Here is a 21,944-nt window from a genome sequence, read left to right on the forward strand (position 1 = left end):
CTTCTGTACAACAACACAAATCAGCCATAACTCTGTGTTTGTGTGTGTGTGTGTGTGTGTGTATCCTCTCCCTCTTGAACCCGGAGACCATGTAAAATCATGCAAATCCTACTACCAATATCCTCAAGGGATATGGATCGAAATTTTCTGTTTCTTACTAGCCCACTTATTAACTACATCCTCCAGGGCAGAGGTTCTGAAGCTTGAATGTAGAAGAGAATCACCTGGAAGGCTTGTTAAACACAAATTGCTGGATGCACCCCAGAGTTTCTGAGTCAGGAAGTCTGGAGTGAGACCTGAGAACCTACATCTCTAACAAGTTCTCAGGTGATGCAGAGGTTGCTTGTCAGGGGACCACACTTGGAGGAAAACAGCTCTGGATTAAGTGAAGGTGTTAGTTGTTCAGTCGTGTCTGACTCTTTGCGACCCCATGGACTGTAGCCCACCAGGCTCTTCTGTCCATGGAATTCTCCAGGCAAGAATACTGGAGTGGGTAGCCATTCCCTTCTCCAGGGGATCTTCCCAACCCAGGGATACAACCTGCATCTCCTGCAATGCAGGCAGATTCTTTACCATCTAAGCCATCAGGGAAGCCCACTACTATTCTAGGACAAGGCAATCTGAGTCATATTCTCCTTATTTATAGAGTGGATGTTATAATAATTGACCTGCCTGCCTTGCAGCATTGCTGAGAAGAACAAGTGATAAAATGAGCATGGGAAATGCAAACCCTTGGCAAATGTGAGACAGTATTTGCTGGCAAGTGCTGTAACTCTGAGGGAAATGCTGTCATTGTAAATGGGACAGAGAATCTTTGAGCTTCACAGTGGCCTCCAAGGCTTTGAAGTTCTGCCAGAGATCAGAACTTTGGCACTAATCTTTTTCTATCTTCTATAATTAAAAAAAAATGTTTCAGAAATTGTCCAAGTACTAGCAATTGAAACTCACAAGGTATGGTCTGTTTATTTGTATGTTTTGGGGTTTAGTCATAAAGTGCATTCTCATCGTTTCACCTTATCCTGTTTTTGCTGCCAATAGACTTAATACTCGTGGCGGGAGGAGGTTTTAGTTCTTTCCCCTTTTTCTCCTACATTTGTCCATTGCTTCTGCTCAATAAAGAATAGGCTACAGATGATGATAACTAGAAATAGTATTATGGGATAGAATGATTACTCCGTGGCTGTTAGGGGACAGTGAGAGTATTCTAACTCTGTCTCTGAGAATGAATTAAATCCAATGTGATCATACATCACCTAATGTGTTGTTCGGGTCTGCTTCTGTCTCTTGCCTAAAACCTGTGTTACAGCTGCCATATAAAATACAGGTTCCCAGATAATACTGAATTCTAGATTTTTTAAAGAGGATATTATTTTATTACAAGTGTCTGCCAAATATTTCATCAGACATACTAAAACCAGTATTCATCATTTATCTTAAATCATTTATTCAGGCATAATACCCTGGTATTTTTCTTTGCAAAATCTGGCAATCCTAGCTGTGCCCTATTAGTAATGAGATGGTAACTGTCTGAGAAATGTGTGTATAGAGAGATAAACATTCATCTACAAGCCCAGGATGAACATGTTGGTAGAAGTTCAATCACAATCACACAAAAAGCAGGCCCAACCCCAGAAAAATCAAACCAGAATATTTGGAAATGCGACCAAGTATTGATAGTTTTAGAGTTCCACAGATGATATAATAAGCAGTTAAGAATGAGAATTATTGAATTAAAACAAGAAACATATCAGTGGTTCTTCTTTGTGGTTGCCTGTTAGAATAGACTGGCAACTATTAAAAATCCCAAAGTTCAGGGTGCACCCCAGGCCCATTAAATTTGATTCCTTCTGGACAGAACCCAGACATTAACTGGTTGTTAAAGTCCCCAGGTGATTCCGATGTACAGTCAAGGATGGAACTTTCATATTTAGTCAGTCAACCTGGCATATTCTCATGAGAGTGAAGTGTCTAGAAGTATTAGAAGAGCATCATAAACATTTTCAAATTATTGCATATAGTATGTGTGAGCATGCTCAGTCACTTCAGTCGTGTCTGACTCTTTGCAACCCTATGGACTGTAGCCCACCACGTTCCTCAGTCCCTGGGATTCTCCAGGCAAGAATATTGGAGTGGGTTGCCATGCCCTCCTCTAGGAGAATCTTCCTGACCCAGGGATCGAACGTACATCTCCTGTGTCTCCTGCACTGGCAGGCAGATTCTTAACTGTTGAGCCACCAGGGAATATAAAATTCTGATTTTTCTAAATTTCAAAATTAAAAATATATTCCTAGTTACTTTTATATTTTAACTAGATTTTTATTCTTTTTTGTCAACAAAGTAAAGAAGTTTGAAAACATACAATTTTGTAGTATTCCTTGCCGCTCTTATGCAGCAATCCCTGAGACATTACCAATAAAATAATGCTTACTGCTAAAATAGCTCTTTATCTTATCTTCCCAGTAACATCCCAGTTCACAACCCAAGGAGGCACCATTTACACAGAATATCATGTGAATGGGATGTACCAGAATTTTGATACTTGGTGATCCTCTATCTACTCCACTAACAATCTAGTTCTTCTAAGACAAAGACTATGATTGGGGCATTTTTAAGTGTCATGGTAAATGGGTTGAACATGGGTCCATAATATAAATTCAATTATTATTTGAACATGAGGCATGAAGAACATAGAAAATAAGTATATAAAAAATATCAAAATTAGACAGTAAAAGCAGTTTTACCATTACAAATAAATTAAATTATCAACATTTCGTGGGACAAGAATTTGGGAAGAAATTGGCTGGGCAGCTCTCCCTCAGCACCTCTCGTCTCATGGGACTTCTGTCAATCACCAGGTGGGGTTGCAGTTATTCAAGGGCTGGATTGGGCTGGATATCCAAGGTGACTCACTCACAGGACTGGTACTTGGTGCTGGCTGTTGGCTGGTGCTGTGAAATGCAGTGGCCACTTGTGGCCTCCCCAAATGGTAGTCTTAGGGTAGTTTTATACATGGTAATTGGTTTCCCCAGAGTACACATCCCAAGAGAACCAGGTAGAAACTAAATAGCCTTTTATAAAGTAGCCTTAGAAGTTATATAGTGTTATTATTATTGATTAGAGCAACCACAAGCCTGCTCAGACTCCACATCTTGATGGAAGGTATGTCAAATAATTTTGGAGTAATGATTATAACTATACTAATACTTAATTTAAGCCTTTCATTAAATTCAATTAAAATTTCCTCCACAATGAGTAGTTAAGTTATTCTCAAGCAAGTCCATTTTTATAGCTCCAATTAAGCCCAGAAACAGAGGTCCAAAAAGAAAAACTTCAAATCCTGACTTATTTGAAACCTAAAGATATTGTAGGATCTCTAGGCAGCCATAGACTGTCCCTAATTGGGTTTGTTTCTGCAAGTATTTTCATATGTACTCAAATGAGTAAAGCACAAAATGAGAAGTTAGAAAGTTCAACTATATCACTTTTAAAGGCGTTCCTTTTTTCTGGAATTCACCAGTATTTCACATAAAAAATTATCTTTTTCCTAAATCTACATCAACCAATATTGTATGCATTATGAAGGCTAAATGGCTGCTAATATATTCCTTTTCATAAAGCATGTGGTATTCCTTTATTATTTCTTGTGTGAATCTCTCTATGCATTTGTTAAGAAATAAAATGGTAGATACATTTTAATTATTTGAATTGCCTCTAAAACACCTATTTTTCTATGCACAGGCCACTATGGTAGTTAAAATTTTTAACATTACCAAAATGAAACACGTCTATTTCCAAAACACCATCTTAATCCACATGGCTGAATATTTTATTTTATGCAGGTCATCTACAATGAAGTGAAATGCCAAACTTAATATTAAATGTCAAGCTCCAATACGATCTTCTCGTGATACTCACGGGAAAGACCTTTGATTTATCCTAGGACTGTTAGATCAATTGTGCCCCAAATACCAACAGACACACATACACATGGCTGTAGAGAAACAATTCATTTTCTCTGTTCTGGGGAATCTCCTGTGAGATGATTCAAGGCCATATATCACATAGCTAAGGAAGAATTTTGAGGCCAAACTAACCGGGAGGATAGAAACTGAAGGGAAGGCAGTCAGTACCCATCGTGGCTGGACTTCACCAGTTGGGTGTGCTTCACTTGGCCTGGAACTGTCAACCCAAACTGCAATTACTGACCTTGCTAAAGGCTGTGGCTCCCTGGAGGCAGCAGAGACAGAGGGAATGATGGATGCTTCATGGTGTTTTCTCCAAACAGGAGGAATAATTATGAAGTACTCATGCTGTCACAGACCACAGTGCTGGGTCTCAGGAGGATCATAAGATTAAAATCGGCAGATTTTGGAATGAAAATAGGTTCAGTGAGAGTTCACTTCAAGTTCTCATTAAAATTTTTATAAGAGAGAAGGAAATGCACATGCCTTTATCACAGAGCAATTATAACTTATAAGCTAGTGAGAATGCTTGGTGACAAGCAGTAAGAAAGAATTCCCCAAGCAATATTTTATTTCACTGAGCTGTTTTTCCCTTCAAAACTATGAATATAGTTTCTCTATAAAAAGTTTCATTTTGTGGGTCATAAACAGAACTATACAATTTTGCAATATGCACGCCTACAAAAAAGATGCATTACTTATATGCACTAACTCTCTTATAATGCACTTACATGCACTATTTTATATTTGAGATATTCTAAAAATCTTTGTGATGAAGTTTTATCAACAGCTTTTTTTTTAATACAAAAATTGTCTTCTAAACTAAAATATATCTTCCAATAACAACAGTCTATAGCTTCTGGACAGCATTTCCGAGGTGTGATTTACATACAGTAAAATTCACCATTTTAAGCGTTCAGTTCAATGAGTTTCAGTAAAGTTATACATCTAGGCAGCCATTACCATAACCCAATTTTAGAACACTTCCATCACCCCAGAAAGTTTCCTCATACCCACTTGTAGCCGATCTCCGCTCCTACCCCTGGGCCAGAGGCACCCATTGATCTGGTTGGTCTCTGCTGTTTTAGTTTTTTCTTTTCTGAATATTTTATATAAACAAAATTATACAATATGTAGTCTTTTGTGACTGGATTATTTCAACTCAGCATTATCTTCTTGGAGATTCATTTATGTTATGATATGTATCAGCAGTTTATACTTTTTTATGGAGTATCATTCTATTGTGTACTTATACTGTATTTCATTTATTCACTCACTAGTTAATGAAAATATAAAGAATCTACAGTTTGTGGCTGCTCTGAATAATTTAAGTCTGAACAATTAAGTACCAGTGTTCGTATAGACATGTTTCCATGTATCTTGAGTGGATATCTAAGTGTGGAGCTGCTGAGTTTTATAATAAATGTACATTTCAAAGTGGCTATGTGTGTGTGCTGGTGTGTGCTAAGTCAATTCAGTCATGTCTGACTCGGTGTGACCCTATAGACTGTAGCCCAGCATGCTCCTCTGTCCATACGATTCTCCAGGCAAGAATATTGGAGTGGTTTGTCATGCTCTCCTCCAGGCAGTCTTCCCGACCCAGGGGTCGAACCTGCATCTCTTATGTCTCCTGCTGGCTTACATTTGTGCCAGCAATGTATGAGGACATTAGCTTCTCTATCGATTTGCCCATACTTAGTGCTGTCACTGTTTTGGATGCTAGCCACTGTAGTGGGTGTGATGTGATATTTCAATATGATTTTAATTTGTATTTCCCTAATGACTAATGCTGTTGAATATCTTTTCATGTGCTTATTGGCCATTGGTAGATCTTCACTGGCGAAGATCTGTTCACTTCACTGGCGAAGTGACTGTTCAGATATTTTGCCTATTTTTATGTTGTGTACTCTTATTATCAAGCTGCATACATTTTCTATGTTCAATTGCACTCATCTCACATGCTAGTAATGCTCAAAATTCTCCAAGCCAGGCTTCAGCAATATGTGAACCGTGAACTTCCAGATATTCAAGCTGGTTTTAGAAAAGGCAGAGGAACCAGAGATCAAATTGCCAACATCGGCTGGATGATGGAAAAAGCAAGAGAGCTCCAGAAAAACATCTATTTCTGCTTTATTGATATGCCAAAGCCTTTGACTGTGTGGATCACAATAAACTGTGGAAAATTCTGAAAGAGATGGGAATACCAGACCACCTGACCTGCCTCTTGAGAAACCTGTATGCAGGTCAGGAAGCAACAGTTAGAATTGGACATGGAACAACAGACTGGTTCCAAATAGGAAAAGGAGTATGTCAAGGCTGTATATTGTCACCCTGTTTGTTTAACTTATATGCCAAGTACATCATGAGAAACGCTGGACTGGAAGAAGCACAAGCTGGAATCAAGATTGCCGGGAGAAATAGCAATAACCTCAGATATGCAGAAGACACCACCCTTATGGCAGAAAGTGAAGAGGAACTAAAAAGCCTCTTGATGAAAGTGAAAGAGGAGAGTGAAAAAGTTGGCTTAAAGCTCAACATTTCAGAAAATGAAGATCATGGCGTCTGGTCCCATCACTTCATGGCAAATAGATGGGGAAACAGCAGAAACAGTGTCAGACTTTATTTTTTGGGGCTCCAAAATCACTGCAGATGGTGATTGCAGCCATGAAATTAAAAGACGCTTACTCCTTGAAGGAAAGTTATGACCAACCTAGATAGCATATTGAAAAGCAGAGACATTACTTTGCCAACAAAGGTCTGTCTAGTCAAGGCTATGGTTTTTCCAGTGGTCATGTATGGATGTGAGAGTTGGACTGTGAAGAAAGCTGAGCCCTGAAGAATTGATGCTTTTGAACTGTGGTGTTGGAGAAGACTCTTGAGAGTCCCTTGGACTGCAAGGAGATCCAACCAGTCCATTCTGAAGGAGATCAGCCCTGGGATTTCTTTGGAAGGAATGATGTTAAAGCTGAAACTCCAGTACTTTGGCCACCTCATGCGAAGAGTTGACTCATTGGAAAAGACTCTGATGCTGGGAGGGATTGGGGGCAGGAGGAGAAGGGGACGACAGAGGATGAGATGGCTGGATGGCATCACTGACTCGATGGATGTGAGTCTGAGTGAACTCCGGGAGTTGGTGATGGACAGGGAGGCCTGGTGTGCTGCAATTCATGGGGTTGCAAAGAGTCGAACACGACTGAGCGACTGAACTGAACTGAACTGAGATAAAAGTCATTTATCTCATATAATTTGCACATACTTTTTTCAAGTCTGTGCCTTAGTTTTTCATTGCCTTAAAGATATCTTTTGAAGAACAAAAGAGTTTAATGTGCATGAAATTTAATTTATTAATATTTTATTATAATGCTCATGCTTTTAGTATGAAAAGAACTTTTGGTCCGTCCCAAGGTCACAGAGATTATCTGCTATGTTTTTTTTTCTAGACATTTATAGTTTCATCTCTTATCTCTAGTATTTTTTATAAATTTTTCACAGGCAAGACTGATATTTCTAGCTGGTATGCAAAGAATTATTCATGTCTGGCAACTGGTTTGATGGATCAGTGACCAGACAGTATCAGCTGTAAATTACGTTAAATATAAATTCTAATTCTCTGTAATAGTTTTTGATACGTCACACACTTGATTTAGTATATATATAGGTGGGGATACATCAAATGTCTATAATTCTTACTCTTTAGTTTAAGAAAAAAGAGCTAAAGAATGGCATATCTCAGGATTCAGGTCTGTGGTATGGGTGATTTTTCAGAGGAGAAAAGAGTAAACAGAAATGGGACATGGCATGTATTTGACATAGTGGGACACAGTAGCCGTGGGGAGAATTTGCCCAACCACAGGCTTGGTGGTCATGAATCCATATGATGGGTCATTACAACACTGCCCTCCAAATACGAATGTTTCTAATGAGATTTGGGAGATAGTGAAGGTCAGGGAATCCTGGTGTGCTACAGTCCATGGAGTCACAAAGAGCCGGACACAGCTGAGCAACCGACCACCACCAACAACGAGAGTTGAGACAGAAATCTACAAGGCCCGAGATGCAATAGGGTCTGGGTAGGGAGTTATAAACTCATGTCAGGGGAGTTGACTTGACCAACTTGAAAGTTCATAGAGGCAACTTACAAGACTACAAGGTCTGGAAACAGTGGACCTCAGGAATCTAGGCAAGTTTTTGTCTCTAGGAAATGGCTTAGCCAGAGGACAGGATTCAAAGAAGACAGATGTTTCATTGAGAACTTTTCTAGAAACAGGAACTGAGCAGAAACAGGACTGCTGCATATAGTGGCACTAAAGCTTGGGAGTAATTTAAATTCCCAGTTGTTAATCATTAAAATGTTACACTTCACTTTAACAGCTCTTATTTCCAAACTGTCTTGCCCCAATAAGCAGGGCCCTCATTATCTCCCTTTGAAGCTATTATGATAGTCTTCTAATGTGTCCTTTTGTGCACAGTCCTTCACTTCTCTAATGCACTCTGTATACCATTCGTAGATGGACTATCTTCAAGTTTGTTTTCTATAAAGATCCCTTTGTAATATAAAATAGTTAATAACTTGCTACTGCGTATCAAATTAGGTATAAATTCCTCATAGTAACACTGAACACTGTCAAAAATGAGCGAATCTACATTTGAACTTCTCTATAGAGTTATTCCTTATATAGAGTCTACATTTCTTCCATAATAGACCACTTGGTGTTCATGACAATTCTGCGTCTCATACTCTGCACATTCCTTCCACTAGAAATCACAATCTCAGCTCACCAAAATCCTCCCAGCCTTCAAGCTTGTCCCAAATGCTCCCTCTTCAATGAAACACTTTTCAGTCTCCTGAAATGGAAACCGTACTTTCCTCCTTTCAACTTTTCTGCTGTCTAGATCAGTGGTGAACAAACTGTGGCCCACAGGCCAAATCAGTCTCATTGTGTCTTATTGGAATCCAGCCCTGCTCATCCTGCTTGTTGTCTGCATCAACTTTCATGCTGCCGTGGCTTGAAGTTGACTGGTTTTGATAGAGACAGCATGGCTCACAAAGTCAAACACATTTACTATGTGGCCTTTCATATTAAAAGTTTTCTGACCCAGGATCTAGATGATGTTGATCAGGGAAATACCAATGTTTTATAACTAATTGTCCTAACTAAAGAAAATATATAAAATACAGATTTTTGTAATATAATATCACCATCATATAATCACCAACTAGTGCTTAATTCAATGTTATTTGATATGGTCCAAGGATCCATTTGAACACAGTGTGTATGTGTGTGTAATCTGACTACTCAAGTAGTACAATCCCTTTTGCACACATTCTTCTATTGATCTGGCAGTAATCCATACTTCAGGGTGTTGAATTAATTATTCAAATATGTTACTTAACTTACTACAATAAAATATTTATGGCGCATGACTGAACTTTTCAGAACAGAGGCATATAACAACTGGCATAAATTGCATAATAAAATTTTATTTTAATGGAATGATTTGGGCTCAAGATTCTTCCATAAATCAATTTTTTCAATGTACTTTCCAGTGTTATTAGAAAATAGTTTACTCTATGTAAATAATGATCAAAATATGCACATGTGTAAATGTTCTTTCGTTCTCCTTAACTAATCAAAACAAGACAATAAAAGGTCAATAAAAAGTAGGTGGTATTAAAGCTTTAGAAACATTGGAGACTTCTGTAAGAGACAGGCCCCCTTGCAATCTCTGCTGCCATGACTGGACTGTATTTGGTTGTTGTTGCTACTGTATCCTCCACACCTAGCACAGCTGACAGCATTTGGTAGTGGCTCAATACATATTTATTTTTTTAAACAAATGAATGATTCATTTCTCCATTTTTCTGTTCTATGACTTGGGCAAATTTCTGGTGGAACACTTCCCAGTAAACAACTTTCCTTTAACCAAAAGTCTTAGAGCATATTCAATCGCACGCCACCCAACTGAATAGCATCAATATAAATTTTCTAGGTATTAGCCATGACTACTAGCACCCCGTCTCCCTGCATTCCTGCACCAGCAAATTTGCCCTGACTTGGGCAATGATGAGAAACCAAATACCATTTAGCTCTTTCATTTCCTAAAGCTGAGCTTCTGAAAAGCAAGATGTGCCACTTCAAAAAACTGTAATAAAATATTTTGACCAAATTCCACTTAAAGTAGATGTTGTAACATATATTAACTCCAGGTTTATAAGAAAACATTTTCTTTCTTCCTTTGGGGGTAGGGTAACTGTGGGCTTCTATACATAGGAAATTTTGTTTCCATAATTTTAAAAAACTGGTCAGAAAGGAAAGAAATACCTTGGTTGTTTGTTTTCTTTTTTAATTTTATTTTTAATTGGAAGATAAATACTTTACAATATTGAGATGGCTTCTGCTGTTTATCAACATGAATCTGCCATAAGTATACGTATGTTTTCTATTAATTTTCACAAAACAAGTAAATTCCAATTTCCAGTGTTCCAATGCTTTTAAAGGGCTAAATACATTTCATTTCATGTCTGATCTAAAATTTTGCAAAGGCTCATTATCACCCAGTGAGGGGTATCAGTGTTTTGTTCTAGACACACAGTCATCAATGACGTGAATAATTAGAGAGGGAAAGAGTGATGACTCAGGATTTTCTTTAACATTTTTTTCTCTCATAATTTTCACGTTTTTAATTAAATTAAAAGGAGAAATGAAGTTACTTTTAAATAGGAAATTAAATGAAGAACCCCATGGCAATGCAATAGAAATGTGTTTTTTTTTCTTAATTAAAAAGACAAATGCTGTGCAATATGAAAATATAAGGGACTCAAGTGTGAACTCACATTTTGTATTTGTGATAACACTGCATAAACACTTAAGTAAATTAATATTGTGCTATATTTTATTTATATTAACCCTTATCCAGATTTCTGGGGTAGGGTCAATTTTAAATATGCTCCTCCAAATACCATGGGACTTTTATATTTATCTGATGCTCAAGAGTAAAGTCTTTCAAGGTAAAAGTTCTTCTGTCTCCACACTTTTAAATAATTAAAAATTATCACTCTGCTTCTTTTCCTTTTAGAAAAATCATTGAAGTCTTTATTATAATGTGAGTTTAAAAAATGTTCTCCTGCAATATTTAAGTAGCACTCAAAGCTTAAGAAATACTTTTAGTCATTCAAGAGATAACGGTTGGGATTCTGTTTGGATGAAAACAGGAATCAAGAAAATTTATCAAAAAGGGAAAGTCTATAAAATCTTTTATTTAAAAATATTGCAGAGAAAAGAGATATGTAAAAAATGTCATTAGCTGTGGGTCTGTATCTCTGGTCAATGCCATCTATAGTTGGATTTTATGGCTTTTCATTGAACAGAAGTAAATTTTCTAAGCATTCACCATAATTTAGATGTCAGGATCTCCCTCTCTGTTGCTGCCTTCCTCTTTCACACCAAAAAGATGGAATTATCCATTTCCTGCTTTTGCCTGCAGGTATTCATTTACTATGCATGACAGGTTATTGTTGCTTTAAAGGGGAAACATGAAAGATTGTTGAGTAAGAGAGAAGGGAGCCTTACATATTCTCACCAATTTGGTGATGGCATCTTTCAATGATTTTCTAGCCCTGTTTATCATAATCTTTCATTCCCCGTGGTTTTGCTGATTACTGAACAACTTCACCTCTTAATTCTCCTATTTTCTCCTACACTTCAGAATTTTTTCCCAGTTACTTTCCTGGTTTATTATCCTTCTGTTGGTATGAATGTATACTTTGATGCCTGTCTGTTCAGTTTTGGAGAAGATTCTTGAGAGTCCCTTGGACTACAACGAGCCAACCAGTCCATCCTAAAGGAGATCAGTCCTGGGTGTTCATTGGAAGGACTGATGTTGAAGCTGAAACTCCAATACTTTGGCCACCTGATGTGAAGAGCTGACTCATTTGAAAAGACTCTGATGCTGGGAAAGATTGAGGCAGGAGGAGAAGGGGACGACAGAGGATGAGATAGTTGGATGGCATCACCGACTCGATGGACATGAGTTTGGGTAGACTCCGGGAGTTGGTGATGGAAAGGGAGGCCTGGCGTGCTGCGGTTCATGGGGTTGCAAAGAGTTGGACACGACTGAACGACTGAACTGAACTGAACTGTTCAGTTTTAACCTATCTTTTTCTGACATGTGCCAAACACCCTGTTCTAATTAAAAAATGCTCACCATTCCCAACTACCAATCCACTTGGTGGCCAACTGTGAGATTCAGTGAGGGACAGGCTAATTCTCATGCCTATCCAAAAGTATGTTCACCATACTACCAGCTCCATCTCTAATGCTGCTACTTTCCAACCTGGGTAGACATACTACAATGTGAAGGTTTCAGGAAGTACACAAACATAGATATATTTAAGGGAATCCATGGCCAGATCTTTGCCTTTTGAATATATCTAAAATTGATCTGATAATATGCCTGTGATCAGCCTTTCATCTTTCCTAATCATCCTCCTCTGAATTTAAAACAGAAAGTTCACAGAAATAAACCCATGTATATATGGTTGTGGTTTAGTTGCTAAGTCATGTCTGACTCTTGAAACCCCATGGACTGTAGCCCACCAGGCTCCTCTGTCCATGGGATTCTCCAGGCAAAAGTACTGGAGTGTATTGCCATTTCCTTCTCCAGGGGATCTTCCCGACCCAGGAATCATACCCGAGTCTCCTGCATTGCAGACAGATTCTTTACCAACTGAGCTATGATATGGTCAATTAATATTTGACAAGGGAGCCAAGAATACACAGTGGGGGAAGATAATCTCGTCAATAAATTGTGTTGGGAAAATTGGATATTCTCATGCCAAGGAATGAAACTTGACCCCTATCTTACACACCATTTACAAAAATTAATTCAAAATGGGTATTGCTCCAAGGAGAGAAACCCTCTGGGACATCAAACAACGGAATTATTAGAGAATGCATTGGTCCTTTGAAAGATTTCATTAAGAGCATCTCTTAAAGAAATATTAAAAGGAATAGACACGTATTTTATCTGAGAAACAAACTTTGGGAAAAGTTCTCTATCTCAGATTATCTTATTTTAGGACATTTTCCATAAATCAAATGAGTAAGATATCCAGCTTCTAACTTTCAACAAGAATGTATTTATAGCATATATATGATACAAAGGAGCTTATGTTCTTTGCAGCTCTTTAAATACATGATGAAATGTTTTATATTTAAAATGTGAAAGATTACACAGTTTTTCCAAATTCCTTTAGAGTTATTTGAGAGAAACAATTTGAAGACCACTAAAACTTCTCAGCCACAACTGCACAAAAGAATCACGTGAGCTGCTTTTTTTTTTAAAAAAATACAGGTATTCAGGTACCACTGTGGACTCTCTTAAGCTAGGATCTGGGTCTGAGGATAAAATTTTCTAAAAGCTCCCCCAGGTGATTCTCCCTTACACTCAGGGCTGAGAACTACTGCATTGTGATCTGCTACTGAGGATGATCTTATAGTCATTTTGAAGTCAACAATCCTAATATTTATCCCCATGTAATTCTGTGGCTGCCGTAATTAATAAGAATTGTTGCCTTGGTAACTACTAACGTTGCAACTAGACTACAAAACACGATAACCTAAAAATCCAATTATTTATGTTTCTTGGATTTTTTTTCCCTAATCAATGACTTCTTAGAGTATAAGCAAAAGGTCACATATCTGTAAATCAAAAGTATATTTTACTTGACATATAGGCATGTGAACTAAAAGTATCTTTTATCTCCTCTCTTTAAAGTAATAGTAATAAAGACTATATTCAGGCAGGGTAAACCATTCTTTTTTTGTTTTGTTTTGTTTCATTGATTTATTTTTCTATTGATTTCTTTTGTCTTTATTTTTTAACTTTACAATATTGTATTGGCTTTGCCATATATCAACATGAATCCACCACAGGTATACACGTGTTCCCCATCCTGAACCCTCCTCCCTCCTCCCTCCCCATACCATCCCTCTAGATCGTCTCAGTGCACCAGCCCCAAGCATCCAGCATCATGCATCAAACCTGTACTGGCGACTCATTTCATATATGATATTATACATGTTTCAATGCCATTCTCCCAAATCATCCCACCCTCTCCCTCTCCCACAGAGTCCAAAAGACTGTTCTATACATCAGTGTCTCTTTTGCTGTCTCATATACAGGATTATTGTTACCATCTTTCTAAATTCCATATATATGCGTTAGTATACTATATTGGTGTTTTTCTTTCGGACTTACTTCACTCTGTATAATAGGCTCCAGTTTCATCCACCTCATTTGAACTAATTCAAATATATTCTTTTTGATGGCTGAGTAATACTCCATTGTGTATATATACCACGGTTTTCTTATCCATTCATCTTTGTAACCCCATGGACTGTAGCCTACCAAGCTCCTCCCTCCATGGGATTCTCCAAGCAAGAGTACTGGAGTGGGTTGCCATTTCCTTCTCCAGGGGATCTTCCCAACCCAGGGATCGAACCTGGGTCTCCCGCATTCCAGGCAGATGCTTTAACCTCTGAGCCACCAGGGAAGCCCTTATAGCATTTATATTGCATCCAGCTTCTCATTATGTAGGGAAAAAAAAGAATCTGTGTAAACTCTCAAAGGGACAAATTCCACAGCTTTATAAGGGTAAATTTGCAGACCCACTGTGGGGAGTGGCATGGTAGTTCTTTATTTGTAATTGTTATTTCCACTTAATTTAATAGGCACTTGTTAGAATGGGTTCATCCTAAGTTTTTGCTGGCAATGTAAAGCTTGTTACTTTCAAAAATATTTATCCAGCATCTATCCTGGGCTCAGCACTGTTGTAGGAGCTTATGATACAGCTGAGAATGAAACAAACAAAAATCCCTTATGGACCTTGGAGAAAATGGTCCCTACCCTAAAGCATCTTCAAACGAAATGTTAAGAAAGCTAGACTATCCATGTTTGATATTGCTAACTAAAATTTCTGGAATTGCTTGATAAGTCACAAAAATCTTGCCCAGCCCTATTAATTGTCTTTGAGATAATTAAATAAAAGATAGGTACAATCCCTGGTGGGCTTCCCAGGTGGCTCAGCGGCAAAGAATCTGCATGCCAATGCAGGAAGATGCAGGTTCGGTCCTTGGGTCCAGAAGATTCCCTGGAGAAGGAAATGGCAACCCACTCCAATATTCTTGCCTGGGAAATTCCATGGACGGAGAAGCCTGGAGGGCTACAGTCCATGGGGTCACAGAGTCAGACACAACTGAGCATGCATGCATATCCCCTGGCACTAGCTTCAAGGAAACCGCCATTCCAGAGGGATGTTTTCCCAGTGGCTTGTTGTAGTATACTTCCTACACATGAGTGACTGCACTGGAGGGGGTGCATTTTCTATCCCAACATTTTACTGCCTAAACCTTAGTAAGAATCAGCTCTGGAAAATTCATCTGAAACCGACAGATGTAATTGGAGAAGAGAGACAACTTCTTAAGTGAAGCAAATTACACGTTTCCTACAGTTTAAGATTTAAAATAGTAAAAGTAATGACACTTTATTTATATGATAGCTTCACTCTTTTAGAGATGGAGTTTTCAGACACTTGATGAGATCAGTTTGTTATCCTGGTTTCAAAACACCTAGGTTATTTGTAATTACTTGATAGTTCTTATTTTGTCACCTTGACTTTCATTAACTACATACTTTTTTCCATGACAAGTATTTCTCTTTTCAGAAACATTAATCCATATCCTGATATGCATAGTAAGCCTTAGAACAATACTGCATTGAAACTTGTATTCTTTCCTTATTAAAATAAATTACAGAACTGATGGAAAATATCATATTTACTAAGTTTACTTTCCACTCTAATTTTAAATTAATTTTATTTTTCTGTTCAGGCACCAAATACCCTTTTGTTCTGAATAATGACAAGCAAAATGAGTACTGATATAAATGTGGGAACACTGTTTTCACAAATACATAACAGCAATGTCTCTGCCTTTGTCTCTGTCTCAGGCAGACAGACTTAAGCAGAGGTAGACACCAGTTCAAATTCCTAAATAAGAACAAATGACTCCTTAGACATTAATTCATTCTATATCCCAGATCACTATAAAACTATGATTAAAATATTTTAAAAACGTCTACTAGTTCTTTTTTCCTATCAGGCATCCAGTCCAGTGTTAGTCACTTAGTCGTGTCTGATTCTTTGCGACCCCATGGACTGTGGCCTGTCAGGCTCCTCTGTTTTTCATTTTATATCTAAACAAATTTTCCCCATCTTTTTGCATTTACCTCCTTTGAACTTGACTGTTTCTTACCGATTATTTATTTTTTTAGAGTTTCTTCTTTTTTTCAATTAATTATTTTGACTGGAGGATAATTATGTTACAATATTGTGATGGTTTTTGCCATATATCAACATGAATTGACCACACGTATACATGTGTACCAAATGTCATTATGATTCTTTTAAGAAAAATACCAAGCTATCAGCATGTAATTTGCTATTATTCACAAATATTGGAATCTTAATCTTATATAAAAAGTGGTAAATAAACATTCAGAGATTATTTTACAAGTTGATTTGACATAATTTAGGAGCTCTTTTATGAGAATTGTTCACAGATTCTATTTAAGGCACTGACAAGCATGAATATATTTAAGGAGATTTTGAAAATGAAGATGCCACTTCATTTTAATGATTTTCCCTTGAATTAAACATTAATATAAAATAACTTCTGCAAAAAGTATAAAATATAGAAATGTTCAATATTTCTTAAAAATTTGAATAATTTGATATATATTTAGCTATTTGAGGCTTAAAGTTACATGTACATCCATTATAATTTCATATAAATTTCAAAAATTAATAAAATTTCATATATAAAAAATTTAGATCAGGGTCAGCAAACTGGCTTATGGGAAAAATCTAGCTCCTTCCTTATTTTTATAAATTAAGCTTTACTGGAACACAGCCATGATCATTTGATTACATATTGTCTGTGGTTGGTTTCATGTCTCAACAGCAGAGATGAGTAGTTGTGACAGAGACCACTTGGCTTGCAAAGCTTAAAATATTTATTCTACCCTTTTGCAGAAAAAGTTTGCCCACCCCTCTATTATAATAGATACTTGAAAATACATGCATGTTTATATGTGTGTGTCTCCTGTCCTGGTGTCTTTAAAACCCATCGTATCCTCTAAACACACTGCAGCCATTTCAGCACTTAGTAGATGGTAAAGTATTGAAATTTTTTACTCCAACATTAGCTAAGTGATCCTAATTGATAACATATCTTCCCATTATGCTAAAAGGACTTAGATTTGTCAAGTGAAGCCCTCATTAGAAAGCCTGAAATTTGGAAAATCTCCTTCCTACCTTGACACTTTCTAACCAGTTTGCATTTCCCAAGTCATTAAGGTTATGATAATAAAATTGCTGCTATTGTCAAGGAAGTAGAAATTGGAAAGCTAAGAAGCATACCAGCTGTCAAGAGAACTCCCTTAATATAGCTTTCTTCTACTGGCTCTTTTCTCCTTTCATTTCCTTGTTATTTCGTTCCTCTTTTTTTTTCCTTTGAGTCAACTAAATATGCTCTTATTTTCAGTAGGAAGAACACTGGTATATAACTACAGTGTCTTATGAGATAAGATTACTTTATTCCTTATATTCTGTATGTGTGCATGTGTGTTGTACACATAAATTAGTCTTGTTTAAAACAAGCTTTGTTTATTAGTCGACACTGCAAAATGTTTCTTCACTATTAAGGAGAGATTCTGGGATGAAAGGGACACATTACTACTAGCACCTCACACAGAGCCCAATTTAGATTTAGCAAGATGTGTTTTGACTGTCCAGATACAGTTTGTGTCCCCAACTTCCCAAAGTTCATCTGATGAAGTCTTTACCCATCATGTGATGGTATTTGGAGGTGGAGCCTTTGGGAGATTATTAGGTTTAGATGAAGTCATGAAGACAGGGCCCTCACGATGAGATTAGGGTCCTTATTAAAAGAGGAAGAAACATCAGAGTTCTCCCTCTCTGACATGTGAGGGCGCATCATGTCAGGAAGTGTGGGTGCTTTGCACTAGGAACCAAATCTGCCAGCACCTTGATGGTGAACTTCCCAGACTCCAGAATGATGAGAAATAAATGTTTGTTGTTTAAAGCACCCTTCCTATGGAATTTTTCATTTGTAGTTCTTCTTAGCTAAAATTTACATATGGTACTATGTAAGTTTAAAGTTCACAATATGTTGATATATTTACATATTGCAATGATTACCACCATAGCTTTAGCTAACATCTCTAACACATCACTTAATTATTACTTCTTTTTTGCAGTTAGAACAGTTAAAACCTAGTCTCTTAGCAACTTTCAGGTATATAATACAGTATTGTTGACTATAATCACTATATTATATCATATTATATCTATATTAAATCTCCAGAAATTATTCATCTTGTAGTTGCAAGTTTGTATCTTTGAACATCTCCCTAATTCCCCTAGCCTCTGGTAATGAACATTCTACTCTCTATTTCTGCCAGTTAGGTTTAATTTCCATATATAAGTGGTATTTTACAATATTTTTCCTTCTCTGGCTTACCTCACAAGCATAATGCCCTCAAGGTCTATCCATGTTGTCACAAATTGCAAGATTTCCTTTTTCTTGTGGGGGAATAAATAGTCCATTGTGTATGTGTACATGATATACACACACACACACATATATCTCCTGTTAGAATGGCTACCATCAATATGTATCCCTCCCTCTTGAACCTCTCTCCCCATCCCATCTCTCTAGGTTGTCACAGAGCACTAGCCTTGAGTACCCTGCACCATACAGTAACTTCCCACTGATTCTTTATTTTCCACATGGTAATATATTTGTCTCAATGCCATGTTGATGTATGACAAAATCAATCACAATTTTGTAAAGTAATTATCCTCTAATTAAAAATAAAATAAAATTTTAAAAATGACTGTTATCAAGAAGATAGACAGCAAGTGTTGGTGAGAAGTTGGAGGTATCAGCTAATCAAAAAGATATCTGCATTCTCATATTTTTTGCAGTATTCATAAGAGCCAAGATAAAGAAACACTCTGTGTCCATCAATGGATAAATGGATAAAGAAGAAGTGGTATATACATACTACATTAGTTATAACAGCCTGAGCTGAAACAACTGCAAATGAAAAATTCTATACCTAGTATATAGTACTGCTTGGCAAATGTTAACTAATTCCCTCTGAGAAGTGAAATAATAATTTAATTATTTTTAATTTCTCAACTGCCCACTGCATAGTTTTCTTCTTTTTTGCTTTCGCTTCCATGACTCTTGCTTCTGTATTTTGTTTGTCCATGAGTCTCAGTAAATATTAACATATATTTAAATTATTTTGACTCTAATTCTTCACATTTTTGACTAGTCCAATCAATAGATTTGTACTGGCTGGTGATAAAATTGAGAATCTTTGCTACACTCAGTCTCCATAATATGGACATAGAATTTAGAAGTATTGTTTTCCTAGAAAAAGGTCTAAAACAATTTAATATTTGAGAATAATTTTGCCTTAAGATTATTTATAGATTTTTGCAGGGAGAATGGGAACACATTTAAATAACATTGAATTTCACGGCACTAATAGTTTAATAGTTCAGGCTTTCACTTTTCTCCGACTTCAATTTCACCCCTGTCACAGTTTATTTCAGAGAAATCTTTCTAAAATTAAGTGTTTAAGCAAAATTTCAGTGGTTTCCCATAACCAACAGGATAAACTCTCAACGTTTCTCATGACCTGGTTTTACTCCGACTCTCCACTCAACCTCCAGAATTAACTTCTGTGAACCTTGGCTTCAACCAACCTGTCCCACTACTGAACTTCAAATGCATTAGTTACACCTCAGAAACCTTGCTCATAAAGTCTTTTCTGCCCAGACCACTCTGCTATACTTTATATATATAAACTCAGTGCTCATGGAAGTCCCATCAATGTCTTTCATTAATGAATGGACTTATTATTTACACCACCAACATTTGCTCTTAGTCATCATTCATTTATTGTGCAATGGATATTGAGTGACTCCAGAATATAACAATATATACAATGAGATATATATATATATATATATATATATATATGCTTTCTATCACTGAGTAGGTAAGAGATGAGAAAGTCAACAGTTTTATCGCCAGATGATACCTCCTATAACCGAATTGCAGAATTGCGTTATTGGAGCTTAAAGGAAGAGCTTTTCTGTGTTAAACTATTCTAAGTATGGACATTTTAAGTGACAAAATGTTATAAGAGCTCTTGTTCATAACTGCTGTAGTAAAGTCCATGAGACATGATACCTGCCTTTCATTGAATTCTGCAGTAAAACAAGTAATGCTAAAGCAAAGCTCTGTAACCTATGGTCATTGTCCAGCCTTTAATATCAATGCTTCAAATGCCAAATTACTCTAGATGGATAATTACAAAAACATCTTATTGTGAAAAGTGCTTCTAGGATAGTTATAAAATATATATATATACAATTATAAACTTCATGCATAAACACTGAGAATCATGTCCTTGTTTTGAGGAAGTACATTATTTTGATTCCTTTCAGAAGGCAATTAATGAAACATTCCTTTTAAAATATGTGTTTCACATAATTGCCTCAATATGAAACTGTGAAAGGCAGCTTCACAATGAAAACTAATCAGGTAGAAATTCTGCTTTTATAGTCAAGATGAAGCATCTATTTGGGGAATTGAGAGGGTTTTCACATGCACTAGGCAATCAAACCTCATGAACATAGATGAGGACTAGGCCAGGCAGTCTGATGTAATAACAAATATGATAAGTACAGATGTATCATGGTCTTCAAGTTTAAAGACTATTTTAAGTGCTTCATTGATCCTGCTAACTTAAACTGAAAGTCCACAGTAAGAAAAATAAAAGATGAATATTCATTCCAAATCATATAGAGAATCTACTTATTTTAAAATGATATATATGACTATAGCTAACAGCACTGCACGACATATTAAAAAGTTACGAAAGTAAATTCTAAGATTTCTCATCACCGTGAGGATTTTTTTTTGTTTCTTTTCTCTTTTCTTGTTATTCTATCTGTGTGAGAAGTTGGATGGTAGCTGAAACTACTGTGGCAATCATTTCACAACATACGTGATTCGAACAACCATGCTATAAGGCTTAAGCTTGTATACCAATTATTTTTCAATAACATTGGGAAAAACCCTAGAAAATTCAGTGGTGTGCTGGTGCATGTATAGCAACAGTTTCACAATGTAAGGGGTGATTTGGACAATTTGTCAGTCAGTTCCTTGTGAGGCACAAGTTGACTTCAGCCTAACACTGGTTTTAATGTTCTGAGACCATTCCAGATGAAACAGCATTCTCACTTGTGAAGATGGCTGTATTCTGAAAATATAACTGGTTTCTCCCCAGGTGTACTATGTGTATGACTACTTGAATGTTACTAAATGATGATTAATATGTTTACTGCTGGGGATTGTCAGGTGCGTTAAGTCCAAAGAAGCATTCCTTCTAAGTATTACCTTACAGGAAGAAAACAGCTACCTGAAATTAAGGTATGTATTGTCCCTCAGTTATCAGGCTGCTGCTGCTGCTAAGTCGCCCCAGTCATGTCTGACTCTGTGCGACCCCATAGACGGCAGCCCACCAGGCTCCGCCGTCCCTGGGATTCTCCAGGCAAGAACACTGGAGTGGGTTGCCGTTTCCTTCTCCAGTTCATGAAAGTGAAAAGTCAAGGTGAAATCCCTCAGTCGTGTCCGACTCTTCGTGACCCCATGGACTGCAGCCTACCAGGCTCCTCCATCTACATTGGCTATAATATGGGTTAATCACGATTTAGGAAATATAAGAACTATAACTGGCTCTCACTTTAGGTGATTAATTAATATAGTATATGTTAATCTTTTTCCCACTAAAATGTCTTTATTAGCTTTTAAGAAG

The 21,944-nt window shown here is 36.9% G+C and overlaps 1 protein-coding gene and 1 non-coding gene across 2 annotated transcripts in view; both read right to left on the bottom strand.

The window, feature by feature from the left end:
* IL1RAPL1 (interleukin 1 receptor accessory protein like 1) overlaps positions 1-21,944 on the bottom strand; it is a 695,400-nt gene that overhangs the window by 515,126 nt on the left and 158,330 nt on the right. The window lies entirely within an intron of this gene.
* On the bottom strand, positions 14,446-14,517 carry TRNAS-GGA (transfer RNA serine (anticodon GGA)). The gene has a single exon. It is a non-coding gene; the product is annotated as a tRNA-Ser (tRNA).

The sequence above is a fragment of the Bos mutus genome, chromosome X, assembly GCF_027580195.1.
Source record: "Bos mutus isolate GX-2022 chromosome X, NWIPB_WYAK_1.1, whole genome shotgun sequence".
Taxonomy (NCBI): domain Eukaryota; kingdom Metazoa; phylum Chordata; class Mammalia; order Artiodactyla; family Bovidae; genus Bos; species Bos mutus.